Genomic DNA, 9,766 nt, shown 5'->3' on the forward strand with positions numbered 1-9,766 from the left:
TGTGTGTGTGTTTCTTTTTTTAAATTTCTAAATTAGGAAGGAAGGGTCGATTGTCATTGAACTTCCACCAGAGGGCCAAGGGGCTAGATGGTCCAGTGGATTAGACATTGCACTTCCACCAGGGGTTCAAGGGTCCATGTAGTCCAGTGGATTAGACATTGCACTTCCACTTGGGGGTCAAGGGGCCAGGTAGTCCAGTGGATTAGACATTGCAATTCCACCAGGGGTTCAAGGGGCCAGGTAGTCCAGTGGATTAGACATTGAACTTCCACTAGTGGGACAAGGGGCCAGATGGTCCAGTAGATTAGACATTGCACTTCCACCAGGGAGCAGATGATCGAGTAGATTAGACATTGCACTTCGTTTTGTTTGTTTTGTTTTTGAGGGGTTTACGGCGCTTATAACACATTAAGGTCATATCAGCGCCAGTGAATAGGAAGGCATTGGGACAGTAAAAAGTTCTAGAATTATAATTAAAGCACCCAAGAAAAGGTAAGACAAAGGGGGATTGATTCAAATAGGAAACAGATGTAAATTCCAACAGAACACTATCAATGTACTTGTTTGAGATCACCTAAAAGTCTCATCCAGACACAAGCACAGATCCCCACTAAGAGGAATACACTCAAATGTTTTACAAATCATATATAATATAAAGAAAACAATACAGTGCGTAACAGAGAAATGATTTACAAGGAAAAAAATATCATCTCCTAAAACTAACCATTCATTTGACTGTTTTCCTCTCAGCCAGGGTATCCGACAGGGCCAAGACAAAACCAAGCAATCTCATTCCAAGACAAATACAATTGGAAAACAGACAGGGGGGGGGGGGGTAGAAGAGGTCAGATGGTCCAGAGGATAAGACATCGCACTTCCACCAGGGGGTCAAGAGGTCAGATGGTCGAGTGGATTAGGCATTGCACTTCCACCAAGGGGTCAAAGGGCCACGTAGTCGAGTGTATTAGACATTTCACTTCCACCAAGACGGTCCAGTGGATTAGACATTGCACTTCCACCAAGGGGTTAAGTTGCCAGACGGTCCAGTGGATTAGATATTGCACTTCCACCAAGGGGTTAAGTTGCCAGACGGTCCAGTGGATTAGACATTGTTGTTTTTGTTTTTGTTTTTAAGGGTTTTACGGCGCTTGCATCACATTAAGGTCATATCAGCGCCAGTAAAAAGGAAGAAAATGGGATAGTAAAAAGTTCTAGAATTACAATTAAAGAAACCAAGAGAAAGTAAGACAAAGGGGGAACTAGGAACAAATAGGGATCAGATGTAGATTCCAAGAGCATACCTTCAATGTACTTAGTTTGAGATCACCTATAAGTCTCATCCGGACACAAGCACAAAATCCAACAAGGAGGAATACACTCAAATGCTTACATTATACATTAAAAATAAATAAGATAATACATGACAAGAGAGATGATTTACAAGGAAAAAAATATCATCTCCCAAAAAAATATCTATGCATTTGACTGTTTCCCTCCCAGCTAGGACTCCGGCCAGGGCCAAGACAAAACCAAGTAATCTCATTCCAAGACAAAGACAGAAAGCATGTTGGAAAACAGATATAAGGGGATAGAAGACACAGTATGTACCTCCCTGCCCACTATGGGAGGTCAGGATCCCCACCAAGAGGATTAGACATTGCACTTCCACCAAGGGGTTAAGGGGTCAGACGGTCCAGTGGATTAGACATTGCACTTCCACCAAGGGGTTAAGTTGCCAGACGGTCCAGTGGATTAGACATTGCACTTCCACCAAGGGGTTAATGGGCCAGACGGTCCACTGGATTAGACATTGCACTTCCAGTGGGAGGACAAGGGGCCAGACGGTCCAGTGGATTAGACATTGCACTTCCACCAAGGGGTTAAGGGGCCAGACGGTCCAGTGGATTAGATATTGCACTTCCGGTGGGGGGACAAGGGGCCAGATGGTCGAGTGGATAAGGCTTTGCACTCCTACAAGGGACCACACTCAAATGCTTACATATCATTATATATTCATCAACAACAACAACAAAAAATAATGGTAGATAAGAAAGATGATTTAATAGAAAAAAAATATTATCTCCCAAAACTAACTATTCATTTGACTGTTTCCCTCTCAGCCAGGGCCAGGACAAAACCAAGTAATCTCATTCCAAGACAAATACAATTGGAAAACAGACAGGGGAGTAGAAGAGGTCAGATGGTCCAGTGGATAAGACATTGCACTTCCACCAAGGGGTTAAGGGGCCAGACGGTCCAGTGGATTAGACATTGCACTTCCACCAAGGGGTTAAGGGGCCAGACGGTCCAGTGGATTAGACATTGCACTTCCACCAAGGGGTTAAGGGGCCAGACGGTCCAGTGGATTAGACATTGCCCTTCCACCAAGGGGTTAAGGGGCCAGACGGTCCAGTGGATTAGACATTGCACTTCCACCAAGGGGTTAAGGGGCCAGACGGTCCAGTGGATTAGACATTGCACTTCCACCAAGGGGTTAAGTTGCCAGACGGTCCAGTGGATTAGACATTGCCCTTCCACCAAGGGGTTAAGGGGCCAGACGGTCCAGTGGATTAGACATTGCCCTTCCACCAAGGGGTTAAGGGGCCAGACGGTCCAGTGGATTAGACATTGCCCTTCCACCAAGGGGTTAAGGGGCCAGACGGTCCAGTGGATTAGACATAGCACTTCCAGTGGGGGGGGGGGGAGACAAGGGGCCAGATGGTTCAGTGGATTAGATATTGCACTTCCGGTGGGGGGACAAGGGGCCAGATGGTCGAGTGGATAAGGCTTTGCACTCCTACAAAGGACCACACTCAAATGCTTACATATCATTATATATTCATCAACAACAACAACAACAAAAAATAATGGTAGATAAGAGAGATGATTTACAAGGGAAAAAAATATAATCTCACAAAACTATGACTAGGCATTTAACTGTCTCTCTTCCAGCAAAGGACCCGAGCCAGAGCCAAGACGAAACTAAGTTATCTCATTCCAAGAAAACGATAGAAAGCAGATTGGAAAACAGATATAGGGGAATGTTAGAAACAGCAAGTGACCTCCATGTCCACTGTGGAAGAACAATAAATCCCACCTAGTATCTCTTGAATTAGAAGAATATGCTTCAACAGTCGTGACGTCACTTCCCTCGAAATGATGCATAGTAGCGTACTAACTGGTTCTAAACTATCGGAACAATGGCGGACGCCCTAATGAAATACTTCTCCGACGAGCATACAAATGTATCCAGAGGAGAAAAGCATTATAAATCTGATCATGTTTTGACTTTTATACATTCTGATCACATGACATGTGAAAAAGTTCTAGCCAGCATGAACAATAAAAAGTACCGATTTTCTTTGTTTAGAACCAAACTGCTCGTTGCTGAGCGGACTTGACATCAGACTATTGAATCCTATTATGAGGAAACGATGCCTTCTTTGATTTCAGTGTGCTTAGTTTGAGTTCACCTAAAAATCTCAATCAGACACCAACACAAGTCCCCACTCAGAGGAACACACTCAAATATTTACAAATCATATGCTAAGAATAAAAAAATAACATTGCATGAGAGAGATGATTTACAGGGAAAAGAATATCATCTCCAAAAAGTATAACTATACATTCGACTGTTTCCCTCCTAGCCAAGGACTAAGGCCAGAATCAGGACAAAACTTAAGTAATCTCATTCCAAGACAAAGACAGGAATCAATTGGAAAACAGATAGAGGGGGATAGAAGACACAGCAAGTACCTCCCTGCCCACTATGGGAGGTCGGAAACCCCACCCAGTTGTATGGCGCTTGCGACTGATGTGGTTATATATTTCGGCGCCAGTAAAAGTTAAAAGGGCAGAAAATGGGAGAGAACAAAAAGTAGATTTATTAAAAGCACAAGGGAATAAGTAAGACAAAGGGGAATGGTTATGGGAATGTTTGTGCGGCTATGTGGACTAGTAGTATGACACTCGCTTTCGGACCGGGAGATCATGGGTTTGAGCCTCACTCGATGCATAGTTGACTCCTTGAAAAAGGCTCTTTACTCACATTCTCTCACCGTACTCAGGTGTAAAATGAGTACATGGTCTTTAACAGCGTTGTCTCTGTCCTAAAAAATTGTAATATCACCTAACAGGCTTCATATTTCATCCTACATATTAAGTGTTGCTGTTGACCAGGGACGTTGAGCACATTTAGTGGATATTGAGCTCTATATAAAAGGCCATATTTTAATTATTGTTTTTAAAATAGAAAACACGTAGATTCCAAGAGCACACGACTATCAGTATACTTAGTTTAAGATCACCAAAATGTCCAATCCAGTCACAAGCAGGGGGTTCTACTAAGAGGAATACTCTCAAATGTTAACAAATCATGATATTCAAAACAAAAAAAGTAAATAATAAATTTAAAAAGAGACGATTTACAAGGGGGGAAAAATATCTCAAAACTATAATTATACATTTGACTATTACCCTCTAGCCAAGGATTCCGACCAGGACTAGGACAAAACCAAGTAATCTCATTCCAAACGAAGACAGAAAACAAGTTGGAAAGAGATAAAAGAGGATAGAAGACACAGTAAATGTCTCCCTGCCCACTATGGGAGGACAAAAGACCTCATCCAGTCGCAGGCGTACAGGCTAAGGGAACATTATCAGTGTATTGATGATGTTCAACACACACACACACACACACACACACAGAGAGAGAGAGAGAGAGAGAGAGAGAGAGAGAGAGAGAGAGAGAGAGAGAGAGAGAGAGAGAGAGAAAGGAGAGAAGAGAGAGAGAGAGAGGAGAGAGAGAGAGAGAGAGAGGAGAGAGAGAGAGAGAGAGAGAGAGAGAGAGAGAGAGAGAGAGAGAGAGAGAGAGAGAGAGAGAGAGAGAGAGAGAGAGAGAGAGAGAGAGAGAGAGAGAGAGAGAGAGAGAGAGAGAGAGCGCAACAATCTAACACAATGAATAATGGACAACTGCATATCGGATCAACCAACAACACATCTAGAATTTTTCTTTAATTTGATGTTTATTTAATGAATCACTCAATTATTTAGAAATCAAAACTTTATAAAGTATCATTAATTCATTAATGGTCTGACAAGGAGTGTATGAAACAGTGTCAAACAAAGCAAGAGAGTTTTAAACATACAAGATTAAAACCATCCCAAGAAATCTGAATTCCTCGACTTTTCTTGTATTTTTTGTCTTGCTTTGTTTGGAAGTTTATATAAATATACTATTCTCGATCTTTACCTTACACCAGTGCCTGCACCCCAGTTTGTACATTACTTAATATTAAAAACCCAGGAAAACGAGATAGGAAAAAAAGCACGTCCTTTCTGCGTAAGATCTTGGAATGTAAACCAAAAGGCGTGAACATTATTTCCACTTTTTTTGTACCCGTGTATCTGGGTTTGTAAGTAATGTATTTATGTTTTAACTGGGGCTTTTGTTGTTGTTGGCTGAAGAAAAGTTTTGAGCCCGAAACGTTCCGTGTTTGGATTTTTTTTTCTTTCTTTCAGCTGTGATATTCATTTTTGAAAGCGTTAGAATTTAATATTCTGAAGAAACATAAAATAGGATAGCCAACCCCAGGAGAGAAAGACACAGCTTGTGCAAACTGGGTTGGATAAAACGGTAGAGCCTGTGACTGTGATCGTGAAAATACTAACGAAAGAGTGAAAATGGAGAGGCTTTGTATAGGAACGAGACAGACAATGGATGTTTCGGGTACAAACCCTTCGTCAGCACAAAAATACACAAATTAACGTGGAAAACAAATAAAATACAATAACATGCAAAATAACCTGCTTGTGCAAACTGGGTTGGTTGACTTGATTAGACACACACACATACAAACACACGCACAAATCGTCAAAAAGACGCTCCTCGTACCATTGACACAACGCAAATACCCTCTTCCGCCCGCCAGCTGCTGTTAGTCGTTTATTAAGGGATCATAGGAAACTTCTTAACATAAAACATCCTGTTAGGACAACTCATCGTAGACAGACAACTGAACTTAAGGCACTCAGGACAACATATACTTCTCCAAATAAGTGTAAACAGTCGACCAAAGGTGTGTTGGATGTCTTTTCAACAATGCTTTAGAACCTGGAAATAAAGCATCCTTGAATACCAAAAAAGATTTTAGTACATGCTGCAAGTACAGTAATGGATACATACTTGGTGAGATTATATCATGGTCTCCATATGAGTATAAGTTATATGTGAAAACCTTAGGAACTAGAACAAGTGATGAAGTCCATCTCTGACACATTAGATCTCTGAAACCTGAAAGTCAACACACAAAAAAAACAGAGATCACAAGCTTCGATCACACGCAAACCGAAGTAATTCCAGATGAATCTGAACCGAGGTCCGTGACGCTTATAAAAGATTTTATCTTCAATGCATACGGATCAGACACATTTCCAACACGCATAAGGATCGAGAACATAAATTTACCTGGTCGATTTCAGCAACTGTCAATCAAGGACACACTTGACTATATCTCAACTAGCATATCTGTACCCATTAGTAGGAGAGCACTCAAGACAAGAGTTCGGAGATCGTTGAAAGACTTTTCAAGCAAAAAAAAAAAAACAACAAAAAACACCAGGCCTCATAGTCCTTACAAATCAGGCTCTTATGAGAGCATTTCTTTCATTGCCTCTCAAAATCACAACGGAGAAAACAGATCATTATAACAATGCACCCGCAACAATTAATAACGATCACACCTCGCACATCACCAGCTGCTAGACGACACAATCCACGGCTGCCACCACAAGAAGTGACTGCTCAAAGAGCCTAGCAACTCGTGATCGATTGCGAAAGAAAGACAAAAGGCGACTATGTGAACAGGGTAAATTCATTAGTGAGTGAAAAATTTCCCCTCTTTGGGTGAAATTGAATCTGAAGTATGTGAATCAGTTTTAAAAAAGAGTCTTTGCAGCTAGAACACAAAGATAAAAGTTATACGTACACAGAATGCTAAGATTCGATCTCTGAAATCACAGCTTTAATACATTTCATCAACTCTAACCAGCCATGAGAATGAATTATCTGAATTAAGAAGACAATGCTCAAATCTTATTAAAAACAATTATGGACTAAAAACTAAATTAGTCAACCAAAAAGACTTGGAGAAGACAAAACAAAGGACTGATGGATCAGAGACAAGAGACATTTGTGGGGAAGATTTTATGTCACTGATTCTTGTGAAAGGTTTATGTTGTTGTTGTAAGAGTTTTGCTATGATATGACTGTCGTGTCTCGATCGAGCTGTTGTGAGTAATCTTCATGTTGTGTTTGTTCACTGTCTCCCGCGTAAACGTGACGTCATCGTGTCTACCCTATAAAAGCTCGCAACACCCTTCATTCTTTTCTCTTCGACACCAAGCCTGATTCTTACTACTTTGTATTCATTGTATCTTTTCAGAGATCCGAGCCGCCATACTTTTGGTATGTTTTAGAGTTAGACTTTACCGGGACGATTCCCGATGTGCTTTTAGAGCATTTTTAACAGCCCATATATGTCCTTTACATATATGGAGAACGACCACTTCGGTGGAGACTTTTTCTGAACTTTTTCCTTTATTTTACATATCGTGAACGAGATTGGGAAATCCGTTCACGACACATTCCTGTGAATAAAAATACGGAAGGTAATATAAAGTTTAGAAAAGTTTGTTTGTTTGTTTATTGTTTTGTTGTTTTTTTTTTTTTTACTACATAATGTTCCGGTTAAAGCTATAGGACCTGCCATCACTCACACTTTTCAGACATTGACGAACACAACAATTTCGCCAAAATCATCCGCAATCACCTGCTCACAGAAGATGAGAGAACTCGGAGTTTTGTCCGACATACAGTCAGTGGAATTGATCTTAAATTATTCGTGTTGTTGTGTGTCCTGTGATGCCACAACACATTGTGTGGGAGTCATCCCAATGAACTTCAAGTGAACACTCCTGAATCCTCAGCCACGTTAAATGTGCGATTCCTGCCTGGTGGTAAAGCCGCAGATTATGCAAAACACATCATCAACACTCTTGATGAGGTCAGTAGTATGTACGTCAAATAATCTGGCTCTCAGGAGACAGTGCTCCAGGGTGTGTATTAGAAAATACTGTCAACGTTGACGGACAGACTGGCTGCAAACCATGACACAGTAGTACCCATGGAAGATCACCTCGGCCGCAGTCTCCTTGGTTGAACTGCCAAATTCATCCCCTCGATGGCCTGGCAAATGCAGCCTGAATAAAGCTTAAATTCCTGAAGAGTGAGATGCAGCTAGCAACGAAATCATTTGGTTCTGACTACCAAGTTTCAAATGTTCTCCACCTCGTCTATAAGTATGGTGTGCATTTATCCTATTTTTTAAATGAGATATTAGCAGTCTTGTTTACGGTAATTTGAATCATGATTACACTGAAGCACGCCGTCTTGTTTGCAACTCCTCTTAAAATTTGGTCTGGGAGTAAAAAAACACTGTTATCTTGCATGTCTTGTTCTTAAAAATGGGTGTCCTTCATTCACTTTATCAGATAATTTTTACTGCAAAAGAGATTATCAATCGTTTGCCTTTGTATGGAATAACTAGTCTTTAGCAGTATGAAGTACATACTTTGTTCCGATGCACTACAAACGAACAGTCAAGGAAATATTTTTTTGGTTAATGCTTTTTGCTACCTGGTATAGGAGGGAGATTTTTTAGTGACATTTTTTAAAGTGAATGGTGTGACCTTTTTCCTCATTTAAAATTGTCAGAGAAGTATATTGAATACTTTATTTTTTAAATTCTATATCTTCACATGTAAAAAGAAAAGGGTGATCCATCTGGGTTCAAGGCCCATTTAAGAGAGAAAATTTCCGTGTGGCCTCTTTGTGAGAAATGCAGGCAGTCGCTTAAATGTCCTACATGTCATTTAACAGGCACCATATTTCATCACAGGGATGTGCTTTTACAATATGCTGAACGAGACTGCAACAATAAAGTTATGGCTGAGGCACTCAAGCCTGTTCTTCAGCAACCATTCCTCTGTCTTGAGCTCCAGGCTTAGCTTGCTTGGCGTCAAGCAGAGGAAGGGAGAAAAAGATGAGAAAGAACTGTTGCTTATAATACATATTAAAAGTTTCATTGATGTTGAGGGTATGTAAGATTCTGTTCTTAAACACAACTGGGTTGAAGAATTGGTGGGTACACAATGTTGTGACTGGGAAAGAAGATTGACAATGGGACTGAGGCCGAAGTTCATCCTGAGCCATCAGAGACTCTAATGAAATTGTGTGAATTCTAGACAAACATCCCCAAGATGCCATCTCACTACTGTCGAAAAGACACTAATAAATCATATCTGGAATCTCACTTTTGTAGTTAAGAAGAATTTCATAGAGAATATTCTGAGCGGTGTGCTAGACAACAATGGAAAGGATACCAAAAAACAGTTTTCATGCAGGAGGTACATCGGCAAAATATTTCTATTTTCAAACCAAAGAAAAACCAATGTGATCTTTGTTGTGCTTAAAGCAAGAGAAATGTGGATATAGAAAAATAGCAGGACCACATAAATCGAAAAGAAGAAGCTCGAGCTGAAAAGAGCCAGGATAAATCCAAAGCTGATGATCGGAATATGGTCGTGTGTGTAGATGTACAGCGTGTGCTACTTGCTCCTGCACTGAAAGCTTCTGCAACTGTACTACAAAACTAATCTGCAGGTGCACAATTACTCAATTTATAATTTAGGGACTGGTGACTGTCTT

The sequence above is a fragment of the Berghia stephanieae genome, chromosome 7, assembly GCF_034508935.2.
Source record: "Berghia stephanieae isolate SIO BIC M18660-M18661 chromosome 7, UCSD_Bste_1.3, whole genome shotgun sequence".
In the NCBI taxonomy this organism is placed as follows: Eukaryota; Metazoa; Mollusca; class Gastropoda; order Nudibranchia; family Aeolidiidae; genus Berghia; species Berghia stephanieae.